Genomic DNA, 18,154 nt, shown 5'->3' on the forward strand with positions numbered 1-18,154 from the left:
TCTCATGCAAAGAGTTGACTCATTGGAAAAGACCCTGATGCTGGGAGGGATTGGGGGCAGGAGGAGAAGGGGACGACAGAGGATGAGATGGCTTGATGGCATCACCGACTCAATGGACATGAGTTTGAGTAAACTCCGGGAGTTGGTGATGGACAGGGAGGCCTGGCGTGCTGCAATTCACGGGGTCACAAAGAGTCGGACACGACTGAGCGACTGAACTGACTGGCTGACTGACATGTGAAACATATGTATGTACAAAACAAGTATGTACTTGAATCCACATACATGTATTTTTTAATTCCCCACATGGTATAGTGGTAAAGAATCTGCCTACCAATGCAGGAGACGCAAGATACCTGGGTTTGATCCCTGGGTCGGGAAGATGCCCTAGAGTAGTAAATGGCAACCCACTCCAGTATTCTTGCCTGGATAATCCACGGACAGAAGTGCCCTGAGGGTTACAGTCCATGGGGTCACAGAGGGTTGGACACAACTGAGTGACTGAACACAGCACATATTACATATGAAAGTATGTATTGAATCCACATATATGTATCATTGAATTCAACATTCACACATATATCTATTTCAAGCTCTCCTCGGTTGTTGTTCACTTGGGAAGTGGTAGAATTAGAATTGGAGCCAAGCAGACCTGTGTTCGTAAGCAGGCTCCACCACTTACTAGCTTCCCTCTGGAAAATTTACACTCAGTAACTACTATATTTAGGAGTCTCAATATGTACAATGAGGATAATAATAGTTGTTCCTGCTTAGGGTTGCTAGCATTTAATGAATTAAAATACTCTATGTAGCAGCTGGCACACCTAGAATCCTCTATAAATTATGGCTTAAAATTTTCACTTGGAGATGCTCTTTTTGCCACGCAGATGCTGGAGGACAGATGATCACTTCTCCTAGGTTTCTAGATGAGGCTTGTCATTGAAGGCTACTCAGCACTGTCTAAATAATTCACATGGCTAGAGGCAGCCCAGACACAGGCACAGGTACTTAACTGTAGCCTGCTTGATTTCAGTTCATTCCTATGCAGGATTCTCAGGCCCTGGTTCCCCGATACATGACACAACACATGGGAAATGTACATGCCCTCAAATGCCTCCACCAGCTTAATGGGGGTCAGGGTCTCTCAGCAGCTGGAAGTGGTACCAAGTGAGTCAAATTCCCCCTCAGGGAAACCTGCTAAGGAAACGTGGCTGTTATGCTTCTGGAGGAACCCACTAACCTTCCTCCAGCCCATCTCCAGGAACCTAGATGGAAAATGGGAATCTGTCAGCAGTGCCCTCCGCCACCATCCTATCTATGAGGCAGTGGATGGAACCCCCATGCTGCCCTAGAGCTGGCAGCCGGCTCTCTGGTTATCAAGGGCCCTTGTGCTGGTGTGCAAGAGGTCACCTCAGAGGGCCAATCAGCAAACCCACGGGGTGTGGTTTGGGAAGGATCGCTGAAGTAAGCCTGGAACAGTGTCAGAGGCTACTTCCACAGGGTCTCGCTGCATGCACTGCACTCTGCCAGTGGCTCCTAGTTGAAAGTAATTGAAACAGGTGCTACATTAGTATTTATCATTCCTCCGTTAAACAGCATTTGATCTGAGAGTGTGAAATGCCACACACAAAAACTTTCCTATGAGCCAGGTCTGCAGTGTCCTACTGTTTTCTCCAGGACTTGCACTACCTGAAAACTGGAGGCTAGAATTTCCAGTTAATTAGTGTAGGACTTGCCCGTCTGAACCACCACAGTGAGACTGATGAAATACCCCTTTCTCATAGGTGTATGGAGAAGGCAATGGCACCCCACTCCAGTACTATTGCCTGGAAACTCCCATGGATGGAGGAGCCTGGTAGGCTACAGTCCATGGGGTCGCAAAGAGTCGGACATGACTGAGCGACTTCACTTTCACTTTTCAGTTTCATGCACTGGAGAAGGAAATGGCAGCCCACTCCAGTATTCTTGCCTGGAGAATCCCAGGGATGGGAGCCTGGTGGGCTGCCGTCTGTGGGGTCTCACAGAGTTGGACACGACTGACATGACTTAGCAGCATAGGTGTATGTGGAGCTATTTTCGGCTGGATCTCATCAAGGATACTACTTGAAAGTGTTAAAGGTTGTGTATTAGTGTTCTGGGACTGCTGTAACAAAGTACCACAAACTAGGGGTCTAAAGCAATGGAAATGCAATTCTTCACAGACCTGAAAGACAGAAGTCCAAAATCAAGGTATCTACAGGGTGGGTGTCTTCTGGGGGCTGTGGGGAGAACATGTTTCAAGACTCTGCCCTAGCTTCTGATAGTTCCCAGAAATCTCTGGTGTTATTTGACTTGTGGCATCATTAAGTCTAATCTCTGCCTCCATCTTTACAGGGACTTCTCTATGTATCTCCACTTTGTCTCAGTGTCCCCATGTCTCTTTCCCTGCTTATGAGGGTACCTGTTATTGGAATGAGGGCCTACTCTAATTAAGTATGACCTCACCTTCCATCTGCAAAAGCTATTTCCAAATAAAGTCATATTCACACAGGTACCAGGGTTAGAAAGAAAGAAAGTGAAGTCGCTCAGTCATGTCCGACTCTTTGCAACCCCATGATCTGTAGCCTACAAGTCTCCTCCATCCATGGAATTTTCTAGGCAAGAGTACTAGAGTGGGTTGTCATTTCCTTCTCCAGGGGATCCTCCCTACCCAGGGATCGAACCCAGGTCTCCCGCATTGCAAGGAGATGCCTTTACTGTCTGAGCCACCTGAGGAACACCATTCAACCCACAATAGAGAGGATGAAAGAATAGCGGAGTTCTATTTCATACTTAAGGCAGTTTCTTTGAAAAGTGTTCTGGTCTTTCAGTGAGTATATGGTGGTACTAGAATCAGAAATCAGAATTATGCTATTCACTGGGTGACCAGAGAAAGTCATAGAAAAATGGTACAGTCAATTTTCATTATTCATGATAGTTAAGTTCTATAGTGAAACTGAAAGTCATTCAGTCGTGTCTGACTCTTTGTGATTCCATGGACTATACAGTAGGACTTGCCCGTCCTATACAGTCCATAGAATTCTCCAGACCAGAATACTGGAGTGGGTAGCCTTTCCTTTTCCAGGGATCTTCCCAACCCAGGGATCGAACCCAGGTCTCCCACATTGCAGGAAAATCAACAACCCAGGGATCAAACCCAGGTCTCTTGCATTGCAGGTGAATTCTTTACCAGCTGAGCCACAAAGGGAAACCAAGACTGGAGGGGGTAGCCTATTCCTTCTCCAGTGAATCTTCTCAATCCAGGAATCGAACCAGGGTCTACTGCATTGCAGGTGGATTCTTTATCAACTGAGCTATCAGGGAAGCCCTTAAGTTCTATAAAGTAGTTACAAATACAGAATTTGCAAATATTAAATCACTACTCCTAGAAGAAATAAAGGGTTAGGTTACTTTGAGCTTCTGATGCAACATTTTTGTCAACTGATCAATACATAGCCTTGTGTTTTGTGTGTGTCTCTGTTACTTCATGTATAACGTTACATCATTAACCTTGAACTCACAGTCAATAGCACTTTACCTCATATCTGAACAAAGCTTTTCAAACACACATATTTTCTCCATAAGTCACATCACAGTCTTCTTGTACTTAGGCACACTATATAGAACTAGGCTTGGAGTTCATTTTAAATACCAAAATCACTAGGAAAAAGCTAAAAACAAATGAAAAACACAGAAGTCAATAGACTCAAAAGGAGACTTGAACTTACAGTGTGAGAGTGAAACAAGAAAGAGTATCACCATGTTCAACCTCAATTGGGAATGTCTATGTTAAGCAACTTCCCATGAGGTGGCCAAAGTATTGGAGTTTCAGCTTCAGCATCAGTCCTTCCAATGAACACCCAGGACTGATCTCCTTTAGGATGGACTGGTTGGATCTCCTTGCAGCTCAAGGGACTCTCAAGAGTCTTCTCCAACACCACAGTTCAAAAGCATCAATTTTTTGGCGCTCAAGCTTTCTTCACAGTCCAACTCTCACATCCATACATGACCACTGGAAAAACCACAGCCTTGACCAGACGGACCTTTGTTGGCAAAGTAATGTCTCTGCTTTTTAATGTGCTATCTAGGTTGGTCATAACTTTCCTTCCAAGGAGTAAGCATATTTTAATTTCATGGCTGCAATCAATCACCATCTGCAGTGACTTTGGAGCCCAAAAAATAATGCTTCCACTGTTTCCCCATCTATTTGCCATGAAGTAATGGGACCTCATAGTGACTCATTGGAAAAGACCCTGATGCTGGGAGGGATTGGGGGGAGGAGAAGAAGGGGACGACAGAGGATGAGATGGTTGGATGGCATCACCGACTTGATGGACATGAGTTTGAGTAAACTCCGGGAGTTGGTGATGGACAGGGAGGCCTGGCATGCTGCGATTCATGGAGTCTCAAAGAGTCGGACACGACTGAGCAACTAAGCTGAACTGACATCAAGCAACTTAAATCTTTTGCTGCTCTTCGTAGGTCACAACAATATACTGTGAAAGCACCCTGGCTATTGATTTTTGACAATAAGTAAATTACAACAAATAGGACAATTTACAAATATGGAACCTGCCAATAATGAGGACTGACTATTTATTGCAGTCAGTTCCAGTAGGTTTCATTCAGGAGGGCACCCATCTCAGCTGCAGATGCCAAAATAAATGAATCGATTTTTAGGAGTGCAAAAAAATTAAAACAAGTAGGCAAATTCACAAATATGGAAGCTATGGGATAAACTGTATACTGTAGCCATTTCCAGCAGGTTTTGTGTTAGAAGTGCACCCCCTCATCTGCAGATGCCAAATTGGATGGAGGCTGACATCAGAGCATACCAAAGTATTAGTGTTTGTCTTTATAAGCACCTGGGTTGATGGATCCAGACCAACCTGTGGAACAACCACCCCTATCAATAACATAATCTTTAATAAATCCAAGATGATACAATCTACATGAGGGAGAAGATTGGGGGAGAGAGACCCTGAGCCTGACTGACTTTACCTGTAAATATAAAAGTAGTGAAATTCTAAGTTTCATCAGAATCATTTTTTTTCTTCTGGCAGGTATTAAAGATGGACACCCAATATGAACAAATGCATGCCTAATATTCAGTATATGCCCTGCCATAAAAAAGATGTTTAGAAATAAGTTTGATTACAGGTGTCAGTGAGCACGTCCTTGAGAAAATTATATTTAAGCTCATACCTGAGGATGGGCTAGCCTCACAATTTAGAAGGAAGTGGTATTCCCAGCAGAAGGCCCAATGTTTATGAAGACCAGAACCTAGGAAGAACAAAATGAGTTAAAAGAATGGAAGTTTGGTGGGACTACAGTGTAGTATGCAAGAAGGAGAACAGTTCAAAGTGGGCCATAATCAGCAAAAACATCAAAAGTGCCAGTGTCAGCAACATTAAGCAATTTGTCTTATGATGGAGTGAAATGGCAACTTCTTCCAAATTCAGCTACTAAAGAGAAGGGCAGCTTGATGTAGAGTAGCAATCCTTCCATGAACACCGAAGTCCTCAAGACCCTTCTAGGACTTATGGGTATAAGCTTAAAACTGCATTCATGAATATAAAAGCAAAAATAAACAAAAGATATCTAATTAAATGTAAAAGATTGTGTGTAGCAAAAAAAAAAAAAATCTGTAAATAAAAAGAAAACTCTTAGAATGGGAGAAAATAGTTAGCAAATGAAGCAACTGGCAAGGGATTAATCTTCAAAATACACAAGCAGCTCATGCAGCTCAGTATCAAGAAAAACAAACAACCCAATCAAAATATGGGCAAAAGATCTAAATAGACCTCTTTCCAAGAAAACATACACCTGGTTAAAAAGCACATAAAAAGATGCTCAATATCACTATTAGAGTAATGCAAATCAAAACTACAACGAGATATCACCTCACACAAGTTGGAATGGCTATCATCAAAAAATCTACAAACAATAAATGCTGGAGAGGGTGTGGAGAAAAGAGAACACAACTCCTACACAGCTTGTGGAAATGCAGCCTAGTTCAGCCACTATGGAGAATAGTATGGAGGTTCCTCAAAAAACTGAAAATACAGCTACTAGATGATCCAGCAATCCCACTCCAGGGCATTATCTGGAGAAAAACAAAACTGGGAAAAATACATGCACCCCACTGTTTATTGCATCTCTGTACACAAAACCAAGACATGGAGGCAACCTAAACATCCACTGACAGAGGAGGAGATAAAACAGGGTACACATATACAATGGAATACTACTCAACCATTAAAATGAATGAACTGATGCCATTTGCAGCAATATGGATGGACCTAGAGACTGTCATACTGAGTGAAGCAAATCAGACAGAGAAAGACAAATATCATATGACATTGCTTACATGAGGAATCTAAAAAGAGGCTATAAATGGGCTTATCTACAAAACCAAAACAGTTACAGATGTAGAAAATAAACTTATGGTTTCCAGGGAGTGAGAGCACCAGGGAAGATACATTGGAAGATTGGGATTGACATATACACATTACTATACACAAAATAGATAACTAAGTACCTACTTCATAGCCCAGGGAACTCTATACTCAATGATCTATGTTAGAAAATAATCTAAAAAAGAGTGGATATATGCATAAAAGATTCACTTTACTGTACAGCTGAAATTAAAACACTAAATCAATTATACCCCATTAAAATTTTTGAAAATTAAAAAAAAAAACTGTGTTCATAGTAATATTAAGATATTATTTGTTTTTTCACTGGATTGACGCAGTGGTGAGAAAATAACTAGTGCCTTTGTACAAATCAAGTCATTGACATCCGACTGTCCTAGTTGGTAACTTTTGTATCCTTCACCATCACACATTCAAAACAAAAGTCCATTTCCAGCAAAGAATAGAAGCAGCATAAATTATTAAGTTTATATATTTTAAGCTTGAGTATGCATCTTGTGAATATTATAAGTGATTAAATGACAAAATTACAAGCGTGAGTGAGACATTACTTCTGCATACCAATGTATGATGTTTGTCTTGATAAATAATACTTGTGTCGGTGTTTGGCTGCAAGATGAAATAGTTATGCTCTTTTTCTCCATGAAATGTAAAACTCTGGTTGTTCAGACTTGGAAATTTGACATAAAAATGTTTTCATGAGAAAAAATGAAGTTAGTCTGTCACATTAAGGAAAACAACTGATATCTGTTGCTAAAGATAAGATTTAAATGGAAAAATGAGAGTTCTGAAAATCTTGTGTCTGTAACTGTAAACTTGACAGCTTCCCAATACTTAAGAACTTTTACTATGGCACTATTGTACTATTAACAGATGTGATTTCTTGGCACTACACAATAAAATGTGACAATATTTGAAAAAATCTTCAAATTCAGTGAATCAATAATTTTCAGTTAACCAGGGCAGGGAGTCATATACATCGGTAAAATATTCATTTTTATAAGAATGCAAGAAACCCATTGTATTACAACATAACGGAGTACAAAATTTCATTGAAAAGTGTTAATGTTCTGTATCTCTGAGAACTACATTTCATGGAGAAAAAGAGCATAACTATTTCATCTTGTAGCCAAACACTGACACAAGTATTATTTATCAAGACAAACATCATACATTGGTATGCAGAAGTAGTGTCTCACACTTGTAATTTTGTCATTTAATCACATAATATTCACAAGATGCATACTCAAGTTTAAAATATATAAACTTAATAATTTATGCTGCTTCTATTCTTTGCTGGAAATGGACTTTTGTTTTGAATGTGTGATGGTGAAGGATACAAAAGTTACCTAATAGAACAGTCTGGTGTCAATTGATCTATGAGAATTGATCTCTGAGAACCTATCACTTGTTGAGCTTTGATCTCATACAAATCAAAGGAAAATATCCACAATTATCTACAAATTTTATTAAAATATGCCTTATTTTCCAACCAAGTATCTCTGGGTGGTCAAATTTTTTTCACATTCTTCAACCAAAATGTCATCTTGCAAAAAATTAAATGCAAAAGAAAATATGAGAATTCATTTGCCTTCTATTAATTCAAACATTAAAGAGATATTTTAAAATGTTTAAGAACACAATTGTTCTCACTCATTTTTTAATTTGAAAACTTTTTATTTTTAAATTAAAATATTATTGATATTACCATGTAATTGCTTTATTAATGTTATTTTAAATGAAGTATTAAACAGTATTTTTAAATGTCCTCAGTCTTCAATTCTAATATAATAAACCATAGATATAAACCCCATGAACAAAAGATTTTTGGGGTCCTCAATAATTGGGATCCTAAGACAAAAACATTTTAGAACCAATGACATATGGGAAAGAAGATGGACTTGATAAAAATCAACGACCAAGACTCCCTTCATCCTGCATCACTAATTAGCAGAGTTCTCTTAGATAAGTAAGTGAGCTCTCCAACACCAGGTTCTTCTTGCATAAAATGAGTTATAATAATCATAAATGTTGATAGGGTCACTAAAAGAATAAAGTGCACTCGCACATGCAGAGGCACTTTGTACCCTCCAAAGCACTATACAAAGGTTATTTCCTTATCATTATTCATGACAGTAACAGTTTGTACTAAAATGTGATGAATCATGTTAATAATTACCTTTCTGTGTTAAAAACAAAAATATGGAACAGCTAAATCATAATGCAAAACATATTTATCTCTATAGCACAGGTTCATTTGATTAGTTTTCACTATTTTTTAAAGTTTTTAGAAACCTCAGAAATTCTTATTAAAGAAAAGACCAATTTGAAAAACGGGTTCCTAAATAATTATTTTACAATACATGTGGATATTGAAGCAAAACTCAGGAAACATCTCACAGTGATCTGAAAGTAATGAGCACTCCTGTGGCTGCCTGAACCATCTATGAGATCCAAACTAAAACACAAAGATAAGATACTCAGATCACTTACTTCCTGCTGATATGGTCAAAGAACATTAGTGTCTGAAGCAACATTAGCAGCCCTTTTATCCAACATCTCATCTGAAGCAACAATCTCCTCTAAAAACCTCTGACAATTTATCCAGTCTCTACTTAAATACTTCTAGCAGTTGGAGATATATCAGTTAAAACAGTGTATAGTCAAAGCTATGGTTTTTCCAGTATGTATGGATGTGAGAGTTGGACCATAAAGAAGGCTGAGCAGCAAAGAATAGATATTTTCAAACTGTGGTGCTGGGAGAAAACTCCTGAAGAGTTCCTTGGGCTGCAAGGAGATCAAACTACTTAATCCTAAAGAAAATCCACTCTATATTCATTCAAAGGACTAATACTGAAGCTGAAGCTCTAATACTTTGGTCACCTAATGAGAAGAGCCAACTTATTAGAAAAGACCCTGATCCTGGGTAAGATTTAAAGCAGGAGGAGAAGTGGATATAACAGAGGATGAGATGGTTGGATGGCATCAGTGACTCAATGGACATAAGTTTGAGCAAATTCCTGGAGGTAGTGAAGGACAGGGAAGCCTGGCATGCTGAAGTTCATGGGGTTGCAAAGAGTCGGACATGACTTAGCAACTAAACAACAACAAAGGCAGTTTATTTTATGCATTACAGTTTTTTGCAATATGCATATCTAATTATACAAAAAGCTAATGATCTTTTTGAATTTCTAACAAAATCCCAAATGATGCTGATGTTGCTGCTCAGGGACCATACTTTGAGAACCACCAAACTAGGGGGTCTCACCACAATTCCTCACTCAGCTTATGTGATAACATGTTGTGAGTTACATGCAACTGAATTGTGGCAGAGGCTGTTCACAGTTTTGAGACTGTCTGGATGGTGAATTCTGAATAACTGTTTGTTAATAGGAGAGCAGTGGTGTGAATAATCCACTACCATGGATAATCCAAAAGCCATTTCAGCTTGATTTTGGAAGGTGTTCAAGTCGGATTTTAATTTTGCAGGAGCACTGGCTTTGCCTTAGTAAATAGGTTTTTTGCTGAGGCCAATGTTAAAACTGAGTGACTGCTTCCTGGGTAAACACATGCTTTCCCAGTGAGGAAGGCAAGCCAGACAGTCTGGCATGATAGCTGTGGAGACAAACCTGGCACTCATAATTCACAAAGCAGACAAAGGCTAACTGAGAGCTGAGTCCATGTATGACATAGAAAAAAAATTGTAGTTCCTAAAAATATGCATGAAAGTTGGGAAGATTTGGGGAAAACTCATCACTTCCTCTTTCTATACATATTAAACTCTGTAGCTTATGGAATTCAAAATATTTCCCTTGTACATTGTGATCAACACCTATACACACACACACACACACACACACACACCCCTGTGTGAGTATGTATGTCTATGATTTTGCCTTAAGGAGGTCATAAAAGAAAAATACTTCCTGAAAGCTCATAAATCCATTGTTAATAGGCATGTCAGTGTTTGTTCTTGGAGGTAGTTATAGTCAATAAATGTAATTTCTGAATATTAGCTTATAGATAGGCTGAATCAGAATAACCTGAGAACCTAAATAAAATACAGATTCCTTCTCCTCCACCCCAGAGCTGAAACCCTCTTTTAGGAAGTGTCTTTATCTAGACTTAACTTCTTGTAGACACAGCCCCATCACGTCACACCTCAGATGTGCTCTGTGCTCTGCTCACCTTTTTACTCAGGTCTTTCCCTTGGATGCTGAGGTGACAGATGCTGCTGGGAGTCATGAAGGATTTAATGTCCATGAGGAGAACACTGGACCAAAGGCAGCCTGGGGGGGAGTGGGCCAATGGCAGTCTGGGGGGAACAGATCAATGGCTTCCTTCTTCCCTTGTATGAATGGTCCTGAGAAGCAGTCTGTGAACTTCTATGAAGACAGCCCTATAAGACAGCACTCAGTTCCACTTCAACCAAGTGGTTGCTAACTTGGTCACATTTTTTATATTGGTTCAATGGTTCTCACACCTTCCCTGCTTCCCATCCCTTCTCCTTCAGGCAGACTCCCTGGCATTGCATTCCTTCATAAAACAGGATGACAAAGCCTTTGCTCAGGCTCTGCCTTCTGAAGATTCAGGCTAAAACCATATGGACTATGTTTTTCTCAAGGTATATGCCCAATAGTGGGACTGCTTGGTCATAAGGTAGTTTTTAGTTTTTTAAGGAACCTCTCAATGTCCATTGACAGATGAATACATAAAGGAGATGTGGCATGTGCATACATTGAAATATTGCTCAGTCATAAAAAAGGAATGAAATTGGGTCATTTATAGAGATGTGGATGGACCTAGATTCTGTCAGACAGAGTAAAGTCAAAAAAGAAAACTAAATATCATATATTAATGTGTATACATGGAATCTCAAAACACGCTGCAGATGAACCTGTTGTCAGGGCAGGAATAGAGACACAGACAACACACATGTGGACATGCAGGTGGGGGAATGAGCTGGGAGAGTGCAGCTGGTATACATACACGACCATGTGTAAAACAGAGCTAGTGGGAACCTGTTGTATGGGAGCTCAGCTTGATGCTCTGTGATGACCTAGAGGAGTGGGATGGGGGCAATAGATGGAGGAAGTTCTCAGAGAAAGGGGTATCTGTGTATGAATAGCTGATTCACTTCATTTCACAACAGAAACTAACACAGTACTATAAAGCAACTATACTTCTTTTTTTTTTTTTTAAAGACCATAAGAAACTCCCTAGCTCCAAGGTATTGACACATACAAGGGCAGTGCTACTTTTAGCTCCTGTAGTGGGTGGGGCAAAAGAGGAAGAAGCAGCTCAGAAATGGAATAACTAGAGGATTTTTGTTTGTTTGTTTGTTTACAACTATCTCCAGAAAAAGCACTCCTGTGCTGTAAGCCTTTCAAAATAAATATCACCACAGCTTTGTAAACAGAGGGGCACAAGTGGAAAGAGACAAATACTGAATGGCCTGTTTTTTTTTTTTTTTCCTATAGGGAAGTTTTCCCTCTTGGACTGCCTCCAGGTCTAAATACAACTTGCTGTCCTGAGAATCCAGTCTATAGAGCCCATGCCTTGTATAGGCCCTCCCAATGAAAGGAGAGCCATGAGCCTCCTGAAACCAACCTCAGAAACTAAAATGACCCTTTCAGGCCTCACTCAGGTGGAACTGAAAAACCATGGTTCTTTCCCCAGAAATGAAGCAGTCTGGGGAAGCTGTGGCTCAGTTCCAGAGCTAGAAATGAGCAGGTGTGCCACAAGAGACAGGTTCCCAGAACCTTCTCCAGGCAAACAAAATTAACATGTGTTTCCTTTCTTCTCTCTTCTAGGAAAATCTGTCCAACAGACCCAGAAAAAAATAGAACAGATAAAGGAAAACTGTTATTTCAGAAATCCTTAGAAAGCTTGTATCTATATATGATGAGTGAAATGTAGAGCTGAAACATTATCTAAATAATACGAGCTCCAAAAATATGGGCCTGGAATAAGTTTTAAGATACGAATGCACTAGATATTTGTGGTATCTATTACATGTGCCTACATTTACTGCACTTGATAGCATATGCAAACTCAGTGTTCTTTATAATCAAAATGACCTTAGTGCTAAGCTATAGATCAGATAAATGAACAGTTTCTAATATGGTCATGCCAGGGGTAGAAAAATAACGCAAACCTTTGTGTGTCTGGGTGTGTGTGTATCCAAACTAAATTTCTATCTATAAATGAATGTGTGATGGGTTTAAAAGTGGATGGTGTACTCTTAAAATGTTACAATTCAGAAAATACATATTAAGTTTAGATAACATGGCATGATCAATGCTGGGATTACTTTATAGTAATGTTTAAAAAAACACACATGCATAAAACATAATCCCAACAGGACAGTGATTCCTCCCATTTTACAGTGAGTAAACAAAGGCTCTGAGAGGATAAGTGATAGAGTCCTGTTCATAAGGTTTATGGGGTAGCTACTGCTTCCCTGGTGGTTCAGTGGTAAAGAATTTGCCTGCCAATGCAGGAAACCTGGGTTCTATACCTGGGTCAGGAAGATCCCCTGGAGTAGGAAATGGCAACCCGCTCTGTATTCTTGTCTGGAGAAATCCCATGAAGAGAGGAGCCTGGTGAGATACAACACATGGAATCACAAAAGAATCATACACAACTGAGCAACTAAACAACAACACGGGCAGCTATTACTTGAATTTTTGTTCCTTTGGTTCTAAGTTTAGAGCTCTTTCCTCTACACCAACATGCTCCAGTCGAATCCCAGACTCTAGACTCTACGTAGCGTGTCTCCTAAAGTGATAGCTCTGTAACCTTGCTTTGCATTTCATTCAGGATTGCCCTGAGACTTCATACTGGAAGCCCACGGAAGTGATGACCAAGTATCCATCCTTATCTTTAGGAAGTGTCATGTTTGACTATGCCATTCTGGTTACAGTTGATTTGTCTGTGGGTAAGCAACTAACTCAAAAGTCAAACTAATCATTTCCATTTCCTGCAAACTCTTCACTCTGAACAGATAAGAATCAGACTCTTTCCTTTCTGGAGGTTGAAGATATACTGATACAAAACTCAGAAGTTATCAGTACCATTCTTTGCTCCTTGAGGAGACAGGCCAGCTGCAGTGGGAGAGGCTGAAACTGACTTTGGCAGGAAGCAGTATTGGGAGTCGGGGGAAAGATGGCAGCGCTGGAGTTTCAGGATCCATTTGTTCTGGTAGTTCACTTGTCTATCTGCCTTTTTATGTCATGTGTTTATTCAACCCTTTCTCAAATTCTGTGAATTAATAAATTTCCTTCTTGGACTGAATTTAATTCAAGTCTCATTCCTCTCACGCATAACCAAAAATAACCTAATACAATATTCAAAGAGAAACCAGACCCAAAGCACCAAGTTCTTTATTGAAGTATGTATTCATTTTATTGGGACTCATCTTTGTGACCACATTGGATCCACACTTGCTATCTGACTTGCCTGGTCTCAGCCTTGTCCATTAAGTGGAGGCCATACGCCTTGTTTTTGTCCTTTGACACCATCTGGTTCCCGCTCCCTCACCAACCTGCTTTTTCAGGGCCATCATTTTGGGTAGAGGAAAGATGTATGCTTTAGCTCTGTGATGACAAGATACATACCAACTGCTGCTTTTCCTGCCTGGCAAGTTCCTAGGAAGTCCAGAGACTAACTTTGGATAAAGAAGGTTTCTCTCCTATCCTGTCAGTATTACTAAAGCGTAGACAGGACAGAGCTGTGGCTGAGGGTTGGGGAAGGTGTTATCTTATGCTAGATCCCTTAGGTGTGGCTTGAAATAAGGATTTGGGAGGTCCTGATTTATGGAGAAAGGGCTTTATTAGAGATCTCATCAAGCACCATAGCTCAGGACCCTTCAGTTCAGTTCAGTCGCTCAGTCATGTCCGACTCTTTGCGACCCCATAAATTGCAGCACGCCAGGCCTCCCTGTCCAACACCAACTCCTGGAGTATACTCAAACCCAGGTCCGTCGAGTTGGTGATGCCATCCAACCATCTCATCCTCTGTCGTCCCCTTCTCCTCCTGCCCGCAATCCCTCCCAGCATCAGGGTCTTTTCCAATGAGTCAACTCTTCGCATGAGGTGGCCAAAGTACTGGAGTTTCAGCTTCAGCATCAGTCCTTCCAATGAACACCCAGGACTGATCTCCTTTAGGATGGACTGGTTGGATCTCCTTGCAGTCCAAGGGACTCTCAAGAGTCTTCTCCAACACCTTAGATCAAAAGCATTAATTTTTCAGTGCTCAGCTTTCTTCACAGTCCAACTCCCACATCCATACATGACCACTGGAAAAACCATAGTCTTGACCTGATGGACCTTTGTTGGCAAAGTAATTTCTCTGCTTTTTAATATGCTATCTAGGTTGGTCATCACTTTCCTTCCAGGGAGTAAGTGTCTTTTAATTTCATGGCTGCAGTCACCATCTGCAGTGATTTTGGAGCCCCCCAAAATAAAGTCTGACACTGTTTCCATTGGCTCCCTATCTATTTCCCATGAGGTGATGGGACCAGATGCCATGATCTTAGTTTTCTGAATGTTAAGCTTTAAGCCAATTTTTTCACTCTTCACTTTCATTTTCTTTTTTTTTTTTTTTTCCTCTTTCACTTTCATCAAGAGGCTTTGTAGTTCCTCTTCACTATCTGTCATAAGGGTGGTGTTATCTGCATATCTGAGGTGAATGATATTTCTCCCGGCAATCTTGATTCCAGCCTGTGCTTCTTCCAGCCCAGCGTTTCCCATGATGTACTCTGCATATAAGTTAAACAAGCAGGGTGACAATATACAGCCTTGACGTACTCCTTTTCCTATTTGGAACCAGTCTGTTGTTCCATGTCCAGTTCTAACTGTTGCTTCCTGACCTGCATATAGGTTTCTCAGGAGGCAGGTCAGGTGGTCTGGTATGCTCATCTCTTTCAGAATTTTCCACAGTTTATTGTGATCCACACAGTCGAAGGCTTTGGCATAGTCAATAAAGCAGAAATAGATGTTTTTCTGGAACTCTCTTGCTTTTTGGATGATCCAGCAGATGTTGGCAATTTGATCTCTGGTTCCTCTGCCTTTTCTAAAACCAGCTTGAACATCTGGAAGTTCACGGTGCATGTATTGCTGAAGCCTGGCTTGGAGAATTTTGAGCATTACTTTAGTAGCGTGTGAGATGAGTTCAATTTTGCGGTAGTTTGAGCATTCTTTGGGATTGCCTTCCTTAGGAATTGGAATGAAAACTGACCTTTTACAGTCCTGTGGCCACTGCTGAGTTTTCCAAATTTGCTGGCATATTGAGTGCAGCACTTTCACAGCATCATCTTTCAGGATTTGAAATAGCTCAACTGGAATTTCATCACATCCACTAGTTTTGTTCGTAGTGATGCTTTCTAAGGCCTACTTGACTTCACATTTCAGGATGTCTGGCTCTAGGTGAGTGATCACACCATTGTGATTATCTGGGTCATGAAGATCTTCTTCGTACAGTTCTTCTGTGTATTCTTGCCACCTCTTCTTAATATCTTCTGCTTCTGTTAGGTCCATACAATTTCTGTCCTTTATTGAGCCCATCTTTGTGTGAAATGTTCCCTGGATATCTCTAATTTTCTTGAAGAGATCTCTAGTCTTTCCCATTCTATTGTTTTCCTCTATTTCTTTGCATTGATCGCTGAGGAAGTCTTTCTTATCTCTCCTTGCTATTCTTTGGAACTCTGCATTCAAATGGGAATATCTTTGCTTTTCTCCTTTGCTTTTCACTTCTCTTCTTTTCACAGCTATTTGTAAGGTCTCCTCAGACAGCCATTTTGCCTTTTTGCATTTCTTTTCCCTGGAGATGGTCTTGATCCCTGTCTCCTATACAATGTCATGAACCTCTGTCCATAGTTCATCAGGCTCTGTGTCTATCAGATCTAGTCCCTTAAATCTATTTCTCACTTCCACTGTATTTTCATAAAGGATTTGATTTAGGTCATACCTGAATGGTGTAGTGGTTTTCCCTATTTTCTTCTATTTAAGTCTGAATTTGGCAATAAGGAGTTCATGATCTGAGCCACAGTCAGCTCCCGGTCTTGTTTTTGCTGACTGTATAGAGCTTCTCCATCTTTGGCTGCAAAGAATATAACCAATCTGATTTCGGTGTTGACCATCTGGTGATGTCCATGTGTAGAGTCATGAGGACCCTTAGATAGCATTAAGTCCACCTTGCTCCTCATGACTACGCATTGGCCTCGGATAATCTGGTACCCTGCTATCTCTACCACTACCAAGAATCTCAGTTCTGTACCAGAATCTTGTACTCTCACTCCCTGCCTACACAGACAGCCCCCACTGAGTTTCTCAAGGACCACGTGATGGAGGCACTGTCCTCCCCCGTGTGTTCACATCACTCTGGTGGATGGGGTGTGCTCCGGGCCCTCCCTAGGACACTACTGGCTGGTGGGTTTTCTGTTCTTGTGCAGAAGACTCCTTTTGGCACACTCTCCTCTCATCTTTACTGACATATCCCTGCACTGTCTGTCACGGCAGTCTGCATCTCAGTGCCTCTTATTGTAGGATGCCACTTTACCCAAGCTTCTAAGCCTTATCCTGGAGATACATTAGGACCAACTCTGAGAGTCCTAGCAGGGTGTTAAATCCTGAGAGCTCTGCATAAGCTCTCTTAACCAGTTTAAGGTTCCCCCACCTTAATTCTGCACTCTCAGAATCCAAAGAGGCCTACTCTGTACTGTCAGTTAGTACATGGAAAGCCAAATCACGTGGCCCCTTTGACATATAATTACACCCACACCTGAGCAGATTTAGCACCTGTTGCCATCTGCCCCTGGGTACTAGTCTGGGAACCAGGAGAGGAGGAGGAGAAGGCAGAGCCTAAAGACCAGTATTGTCTTATAAAGCACTCGTCTCATTTGAGATTTCTCTACAGCCTCAAGCCAAATGTAGGGGTTGGTGGGAAGGGTGGGTTCTATCTTCCAACAAGGGGAAGTGGGACACATCTGCAGACACAGAGGGATCAAGGGCACCTGGAAGTTCAAATTGCTCAAGAATGTCTACCCAGTATCTTAATCCCAACCCCAGGATCACACTCCTTTATGGGCCCTGAGTTGGCAGAGGAGCCCTGTCCAAGGTGAGAACTTCATCTTCTACAAAGGTCTGCTGATGTCCCAGATCACCACAGTCCTCAGCTTCTCTGCCCTCCAGCTGCAAGTAATAAAGCTAAAGTCTCCTAAAGGTTTTCCAAGGAGGCCCTTTGACCCTCATGCTTTGCTTGAAGTTGGGTACTGATTCTCCTGGGCTTATCTTTTTCCCTCTGAAGGCATCATCACGCTCCTTCCTAAAGTCTTAGCTTAAGTGCACTGCAGCTTCACGTAGGGGTTGCTGCTACCCCACCTGCCCTCAGTAACAGCGCCCTCACTGCTAACTGGTGGTGACTGATCCAACAACTCTGCGACTCACTCCTGGTGAGCTACTTCCTAGGACGACTCCTGCTATCAGCTCTCAGAGGCAGGCTCCCCAGGAGCAGAAACTGAGACAGGAATTCAGGAGCTGTATTAAGGGAGGAAGCTCTGGGTGTCCTTATTCCTGAGATCACATCACTTTGTGTGCTGCTTCTCATACTTATCTATCTAATTGTCCCCTTCTCCACCATTCTCTCCTTATTCTCTCAGTCTCAAGGCAAACTTTATCCCTTTGTGCATATAGCCAAGA

This window comes from Cervus canadensis, chromosome 4, assembly GCF_019320065.1.
Source record: "Cervus canadensis isolate Bull #8, Minnesota chromosome 4, ASM1932006v1, whole genome shotgun sequence".
NCBI lineage: Eukaryota > Metazoa > Chordata > Mammalia > Artiodactyla > Cervidae > Cervus > Cervus canadensis.